Raw genomic sequence first — 9,262 nt, 5'->3', positions numbered from 1 at the left:
TGCACATATATGCCTACCCGAGGGCCACACAGCATGCACGTTAGAGCCCTTCTCAGCTGAGCCAGTAAAGTTGTTCCTGGGTGTTAATTATAGATGCTCACACATACATATACACAGACCCACATTATGTGTGCATGCATGCATGAACATGCAGTACATGATAATTATAAGAAGTAACCAGGTATTCATGAGCATCCCACTATCTGAAGAGAGAGTACAAGCTGCAAAATAACACACGATATAATTAGAACTTCTCATCACCCAGACACTGGCAGCACTTTCGTAGAAAAACTCTTGCCTGGTTTAAGAAAAAAAAAAAAAAACCTTCAGTGACTTCAGACACAAGTTTATTTGCATTCAAACAAAACCTTGCGCATCTTTTTTCATTCTTGCATTCTTTTTCAAGATTGCATGGCTATAGAAAATTCTATAATAGTTGGGTACTGATAAGTATAGCATCATTGTCTTCAGTTGGTGAAAAGGTACAGAGTGAATCATCTTCAGAGCTGAACATCGTTGCCATCTTGAACTCATGAAGTGCACACTAATAGTCATTGTATAGTCATTTTCAGTTGCTTACACTAAAAAAAGATTTGCAACACCTAATAATCTAAAGGAAATAATGAAAATTTTAACAAGTCAAGAGTGAAATATTATTTAGAATGACTCCAATATTAAGAGCAGTCAAACAAATTGGGAGTGATAGCAGGCTAATACTGTGTTCAGTTTTAATGCTCCCGCAGCCAGTTTTATCTTAATCTGGCTTGGTCTCTAATGATTTACATTGTTATAACATCCTCACTTTGTTAGATCAGTGTGACAAGTATGCTACGGACAGCTCTAAAGAAGACACAACGTCATATACTTTCTATTCTGTTCTGTCTGTTGTTGCAGTGACTGCATGCACCACGATAATTAATCACAATAAATCTATAGTCACAAAATGACATCTATCTAGTGTATAGTATGCTGGAAAAAATGATACACTATGTCACTGCTAAGTTATTTCAGGTCTGTTTATTCATACTCCTATTACATGAACCTGTTTTACTTTAGTGCCATCATAATAGGGGTCTGTGTGAAATATTTGACTGGGAATAGGTCATTCATGTAATGAGTTGGATATGTTTACTGTAAAATTGCAGGTCGAGGACAGTGCCTATGGAGTGGCAGACCAGAGTGGTGGTTCCTATTTTGTGTTTTCCTATGTAAGTGTTTGACCGGAGAGTGTGCTCCAATTATTGGGGTATTCTATTGGTTCGTTTATTCTAAGGTGCTGGGAAGGAGGCTCCAAAAGACTGTTGAACCTTGATTCAGAATAAGCAATATACCTGCCTTCCTGGCTGTGAAAAGATGGTCCTTATAGAGCTGCTGAAAAGGTCATAGGAGTTTGACCATCCAGTCCACATGTGTTCGGTAGACTTGGAGAAGGTTCATGACCCTGTCCCAGGGAATCTGTAGGGAAGTGTTGGGCATAAGGATCATTCCTACAAGCCATCTAGTTCTTGTGCAACCAAAGTGAGAACTGTGCACGAAGTCAAACAAGTTTCCAGTGGGTGTTGGAGTGAAGTTTGCCCCTTGTCACCAGTGTTGTTTGTGGTCTTCATGGGCTGGACCTCAAGGTGCAGCCAGGGTAAAGAGGGTTTCCAAATTGGGAACTTCAGAGTCACATGTCTGCTTTTTGTAGATAGTGTCATTTTGTTGGATTCATCAAAATACAACCTTCAGCATGCACTGGGGTGGTTTGCAGGGTGTGTGACGCATCCGGGATGACAGGGTTGCAGTTTAGTTGTCGACCCAAACAAAGGAGGATAAGTTTCTTGAGATCTTGTTCACAAGTGATGGGAAGAGTGTGAGATGGACAGATACACTGAAGCACCTGGTTAGGAGGGAGCTGAGTCCAAAGGCAACTTCTCGATTTACCAGTCAGTCTGTGCTCCAAGTCTCACTTATGGTCATGAGTTCTGTGTAGTGACTGATAGAATTACATTGTAGATACAAGTAGCCAAAATCAGTTTTCTCCAAAGACTGGCTGGGCTCAGTCTTGGAGAGATCTCCTGCTCTTTAGCATTAAAATGAGCGAACCAGCTTTGGTGGTTTGAGCGTCTGATTAGGATGCCTCCTGGATGCCATCCTTTGGAGGTTTGCTGGGCACATCCATCTGGGAGGAAGCTTCAGGTAGACCAAGAATTCACCAGAGGGATTACATATCAAATCTGGTTGGGAAACAATTTACTGGGGAAAGAGACATTTGGAATGCCTTGCTTAGCCTGCTGCCACCACGACCCAGCCCAGATGGATGGATGGATGGATGGATGGATGGATGGATGGATTCTTACCCAAAATATAGTATCTTTTAAATTAAACTGAGCAGTGAGCCTCACAGCAAATTTGTTGTTTTTAGCACTGCTGGTAACGCTCTAAGAATAGCAAAATCATCAATATTGCATCTGTTTGATCTGTTAATTTGTCCAACATTTTAATTTTTAATGTAGGTCCTAATTAACTTTGATGACTATATTGGCTGCTGGCAGTAGCGTTAGGCTCTAGTTTTCATCATGTCAGCCAGTGGCATACTGATCAAAATGCTGATCCATAACTGAGCTCCAGATCTCAAACATCCATCGGAATTTTAAAACATAATTTTGCTTCAGTTTGGTTAGTAAGCGTGACAGCAGTGACAGGAACCACATATGCTGATTTGATTTACCAGAGAGTGAACCAAGTCAGCTGTAGATCCCAATTAATGAGAAACATACATTTTTTTATCGTCAAACAAACTTTGCTCTGCAGTCATTCTACTTGCGTTTGGCAGGGCTGCAACACATGCACAGATGAACCACATTTAGTTGACTATTTATTCATCATTTGTTCCAAGTCTCAGGCAACTCGATTCTATGTTTTTTGCTATTTATGTTAATGTCACTTTTAATTAGTAGCTCTAGATGTGGATGTTGCTGTTTCATGTGAAAAGTAGTCTGACACAAAATGTGCTATGAAACAAAAAAATTATGTTTTTTTGAACAGATTAACCAAATTAGGTATTACATGGTAATTACTAAGGTTTAGCAGAGCAGATAAGCAATTTTTGTTTTTTATTGTTTATTGTTGGACAGAACTAAAGGTATCACATCGCCAGAAATTTGGTAGTTGGTACCAAAACCACTGAAATTCTATGATTCTTAATATCAACTTTGATAAAACAGCAAAAAGTCAGGCTGTAAAAAATGCTTTCAAAATATTAACATTACAAAAACAAAAAACATGATATAATTTGAACTTTCCGTCAGCCAGGCACTGGCAGTCCTTTGTTAGAAAAACTGTTGCCTAGTTTAGGAAAAAAAAAACTTCAGCCACCTTGAACTCATGAAGTGCACACTAATACTCATTTTACAGTCTTTTTCAGCAGTATACACTAAAAAAAATTGCAAAATCTATTAATCTAAAGAAAATAAAGAAGTTTTCAATAAGTCAAGAGAGGGTTTTTATTTCATAGTTGGTACCAAAACCCCTAAAATTCTATGATTCTTAATATCCATTTTGATATCACAGCAAAAAGCCAGTTAATAAATACTTTCAAAATATTGCCATTGCAAAAATAATGGAATGCAGCCTTTAAGTATTTTAGGCTTAAACAAGCAGTACTGCGTTATAAAATTCACTCATCCAGATTCCTTGTGAGAACCTTGATGTGAATTTTTGTCATATTATTGGCTCAGTTGGTCTACTTTGCCTCTGCCTCTCCTGCTCAACTTCCTCCTCATGCTGATGCTGTAAAAAGACCATGAAGTAAAGCACAAAGGCTGCACACAGTCTGCTGACGCACACACACAGCGCTATGCATTGATGGGCTGAAAAGAAAAGCTGATAGCCTGTTAATGTTATCGACAACATTACGAGCTATTCCTATGTTAGCCTAAAGGAGCCGAATTTAGTTCTAGTGAGGGTTGGTTGTGGAGCATTGCTGCAACAGATGGAGCTGTCACACTTCACAAACTGTAACAGGAATGCTCAGGATGTGAACATTGTGATGACATGTTAATATAAACTAACAACTTTGCTTTTAAGCTGCTTAAGTCGGTTTCAGGTGATTTATCCGTTCATTCCCAAAGTGACACTATTTGCATTGTAACTTTGTGTCTGTCTTCCCAGACAGAACCAAGCAAGATGTTTCTTTGTTTCATATTTTTACGCTGAGTAAAAGCTGCAGCTGGTAGTTGCTTCATGTTCACCAAACAGATTTTTTTCTATTCTAGGTTATATAGAAACTTTATTAATCGTATCAGTTTAAGCATTAGAAGAACTGCTGATACATTTATTAACTGCTGATTCTGACTGTCGCTCAACTCCAGCCATTGACTCTGTTTGTTCAGAAAAGGCAAATTTCATGGTGTCTGGGAGTTTGAATGCACCAGTTCTGAATCTCAAGTCAGGTTCCTGTTAGCAGCCAATGAAATGCTCTCAAGAGTTTACTTTTTTGCTTCTAGTTTAGCAGTCTGACTCTGTAACTTTTTCTGTCCAGTGGGACTGAGGCAGTCTTTAAATATACACCACTGAGATGTTCTTTTGGAGAGCTGTAACCCATCCTTTAGCTATGCCCACTTTTCTTTTTGAGGGTCACAGGGAGGCTGGAGAATATCCTAGCTGACACTGGGACACTGCGAGGCAGAGTACACTTTGGATGGGTCACCAGTCAATCACAGCCCTGACACATTCATACCTACGGCAATTTATAGTCACCAGTTTACCTAACATGCATGTCGGGGGGACTGTGGAAAGAAGCCAGGGCACGAAGAGAAATTCCATGCATGCAGGCACAGGGAGCACACGGAAACCCAACAGTGAAAAGCCCCCTTCATTTGGCAGGTTCGAACCTAGACCCTTCTTGCTCTGAGGTCAGGTGACCACCGTATAACTATCCATCCATCATCCATCCATTATCTATACACCGCTTAATCCTCACTAGGGTCACGGGGGGGCTGGAGCCTATCCCAGCTGACTCAGGGTGAAGGCAGGGGACACCCTGGACAGGTAAGCTACACTTAGAGACAGACAGACTCACATTCACACTTACAGACAATGTAGAATCACAACATATTTTTATATATAACCCAGAGAGAGAGAACTCCGCTGCAAGGGGAGAACATGAAGACTCCACGCAGAAAGGTCCTGCTGCCACCACCGGGACACGAACCGGCGACCTTCTTGCTGTGAGGCAACAGTGCTACCAACTGCACCACCTTGCAGCCCACCATATAACCAGTGCATATTAATTCAGTTCTGTTTAATCAGCAGCAGCTGTAGCAGATCGAAGCAGATTAATCAGGTCTTTTCATCCTAAGTCTGTCATACTGGGACAGATCAGTGCCCTCTGTCATGTCTGAAAGATGTTGACTTTGTTCTCCTTTCGTTGGTTGTTTTGTTTTGTGAGAATTTTTAAGTCAACTTTGTATTTGCATTTGTAATAAACGTTAAAAACAAATTCATGATAATGAAATATTTATAGATGTGAATCTATAATTTTTGCTCCCTAAATATGTTCTTTTTTTCTTTTTTTTTAAAACTCTTTTCACCCTACACCCACATGTTGAAATTGTGTGCACTCAAACCAGATGTCAGTATCTCAAGGTTCTTTTACCATTCTGCAGCCCAACAATAACTATTCATGTAAACCAATATGCAAGTTTTTATCTGTGGGTAGTTTCATTGTCACTTATTGTTACATTCTGTAGTGACACACTGCAATCCAGTCATATACATTTGATCTGCTCTGCTTAGTGATCATGCAGGTTTCTCCCTCATCCAATAGCCGCCACTGATGAATTAACAATCGAAACTTTTCATCGGCCAGTAAAACTTTCATAAAAGTTGTTCTTGGAACACATAGAACACACTTTTACATTTAAAGTTTTTGTACAGCTGGGCCCAAAAGTCTGAGGGCACATTGGAAATCTATTAAATTTTCAAAGCAAACCTGGAAACAATCAGAAAGCTTCAGCATTTAGAAATATTAAAAACATGGGAAAGTGTGGTATGTAAAAGAAAAGAAAGAAAAAAAATGGACATTTTTCACTATTTCTTGGTGAGCAATTAAACTGGAGGAAATTTGTGGTGTTGACCATTTAAACTTATTTGTTCCCTTCCACTGAAACACGCTTTTAGATGACAGTCAGGTGAATTTCATCGATTCGTCACAAGCAAGTACACCAATCAGCCACAACAATAAACTCACTGACAGGTGAAGCGAATAACATTGATTATCTTGTTATGATGACATCTGTCAAGGGCTGGGAGATAATAGGCAGCAAGTGAACAATCAGTTCTTGAATTTGACGTGTTGGAAGCAGGAACAATGAGCAGTGTAAAGACCTGAGTGACGTTGACAAAGACCTAATGGCTAGATGACTGGGTCAGAGCATCTTCACAGGGTCTTGTGGGGGGTTCCTGGTATGCAGTAGTTAGTACCTACCAGAAGTGGTCCAAGGAAGAGCAGCTGGTGAACTGGTGACAGGTTCATGGCCACCTAAGTCTCCCTGCTGATTTTGGGGCGCAAAGGCTGGCCTGTGTGATCCAAACCCCAAAAAAGCCACTGTAGCACAGACTGCTGACAACCTTAATGCTGATTATGACAGAAAGTTGTCAGAACACACAACACATAGCAGCTTAATGGGATGCATAGCTGCAGGTTGGTTAGATTGCCCAGGCTATCTTGTGTCCACCACTGAAAGCATCCCATAATGGGCATATGAGTAGAACTGGACCATGGTGCAAGGGAAGAAAATGGCCTGGTCTGATGAATCATGCTTTCTTTTACATCATGTGGACAACTGCATGTGTCCATCATTTACCTTCAGAAGACATGGCAGCATCTAAGAGGGAGCTTTCTAACAGGGCAATGCATGGCCTTCTGAAACACTATGGAAACTAGATCAGCTGCATCCAAAACACCAATAGGCAGACCAAAAGTAAGCACATCATCAGAGGATCAATACATGAAGCTTTGTCAACTCAGAGATAGAAAAATAAACTCATCACAGATACAGATTTTTGTAAATAAAGCCTACAAGACTGCAATCAGAAAAAGTACACTCAAAAGACAGCTATCTAGTCGTGTCTCAACCATTTCTCGGAGGTGCAGGAGTACTGAGAGAGAAATTCCGCCCTGGACAAGGCCCTGGGTGGGTTCTAGTGAGGAAAATCAGGTCAGGTAAAGTATGGTTTGATTATATATGCAGCATTGTCTCATGTGTATCCTGAATGACAGCCTTAAAGAGAGGGACAGACAGGGGCCGGCAAAAACTTTATAGATTTTTTAAATGGTTCACCGGCCCACCAATGCAGCAGCCTACAAAGATTTGTTCCAGTGTGCCGGATGGCCAGCGCATCACTGTCTGGGGATGGTGTGGAGAAGGAGGACAAGATATACAGTACATACCAGATTTTCACAGTGGCTGACTGGGAAGAAGGATTAATACTGCAGCAGGATAATGAGTGCAAACACACCTCAAAGCTTTGACTTGAAGACCAAAGGAGACCAAGGAGTGCTGACTTTCATGGATTTTCTTCCACAGTCACCTGACCTCAACCCCACTGAACATTTATGAGGTGCTCGAATACGAACAAAGGCAAACACTCCTGACTTGACAGGATGTTCTTTGGAACATAGTCAGATCATGCTGAGGGAATGTGGGTTATCAGTTTTGAATAAATTTTGGGTCTATGCTGCTGAAGTTCATGCTGTCATTAAGCGAAAGGGAGACAGACCAAATTTAAAGACATTTGGTAATTCATGTACATTCTTCAGAGATTCACACTTTTCACCGTTTAGTGATGAATATGAATTTTAGTGCAGTGTGGTTTAATGGTGATAAACCACCCCACATCTGACTGCTTATGATGCAAACATTTATTCACACCATTTTTGCTTTTGTACAAAAAGAGTTCTTTCAGCTCAAATGACTGAAGGTCTTTTACATACCCACCAGTACTGTCTGCAGCCTCAGTATTTTCTGTATTTTTGTTTCCAATTGTGAACCTCTTACCACGTAAATTCAATTTTCTCACTATTTCACCCTTTAGATCTGGCTTTTTATATAGTTTTGATAATTTGATCTATAGGTTCCATGTAGTATTTACTTTAAAAATGCAACAGTAGAGGGATCTTTTTTATGGCTTCACTTCTTGAGATGGAAATCTCCCACATACTCTATATGTATGAAACAGCTGGGGCCGTCTTTTCACAGTCATTAAGTTTTAGAAATATTGAATGCAGCTGTAAATGGCTTTAATGAAGAGGAAACAGCTACCATTAAAAGAGCTGCTGATTTAGTTAAAAGCTATATGTGAACTGTTTCTTAAAGATAGATGATGACTGTTTCTGTATAGATAACTGTTTATGCAAATTATCTATGGTTTGCAAAACAGAAGAGCGATTTGGCGGAGCACTGTGGGATGTTTTATACCCCTATAATAATTATTATTATTAATTATAGCTTGTGTCTTTCTAAATAGTTTTTCTTATTTTACATTTATGTTAGTCTGTTTATATATTTAGCCACTTTGTGTGAGTAAAAAGCCAATTCAAAGGGCATCCAAGAAATAGTGCTATCAGTGTTGGTGTGCTTATGAAATACAAAACCTCTTCTGTGATTTCTCCTTTTCATCACTGCTTTCATAGATTTTTCTTCCGCTGTCTGTCTTGTCAGTGGACATACCTTTCCTTTCATGTGGTGGGAAAATAATGATATATGTTGCTGGCATGCACAAATTGATCGGGTTCTCTAATTCTGCAGCCTAATTATCTCAGTAAAAGACATTCTGCCACAGTCTTTGCTTCATCCCACTGTCGAAAGTGGAAAATGATCAATAACCATCCATCATATAAACAGAGAGCAAGGTTATGCATCCAGAGGAAACAAGCTTATTCATAAAACTAATAGCAGGATAGAAGCTTTTCCACATTAACGACTGAAGATGCTGCTTTTGTTGAGGTTTCTTCCCTATAAAAGCTGATTTTTTCCAGCAAGCAGAAGTGGGTGTGAAAAGCATTTGTTTCAAGCTTTTAAATGACTTTAATCCTTAAAGATTTAGATTGTTGTTGTTACCAGTTGGTTAGTAGCATTCTTCATCTTATAGATTTCCTTTTTTCTTACCATTTCCCTTCACATAAATAGATGGATATAAACAACATAGATAGCATGAAAAGCCTCCAGTAATAAAGGCTGTAGTTGTTAAAACAAAAAAACAATCCACTTTAAGATTT

The sequence above is a fragment of the Stegastes partitus genome, unplaced genomic scaffold (assembly GCF_000690725.1).
Source record: "Stegastes partitus isolate 25-593 unplaced genomic scaffold, Stegastes_partitus-1.0.2 Scaffold17, whole genome shotgun sequence".
NCBI classification, from domain to species: domain Eukaryota; kingdom Metazoa; phylum Chordata; class Actinopteri; family Pomacentridae; genus Stegastes; species Stegastes partitus.
The sequence above is the reverse complement of the archived record's forward strand: the minus strand, read 5'-3'. Positions refer to the sequence as shown.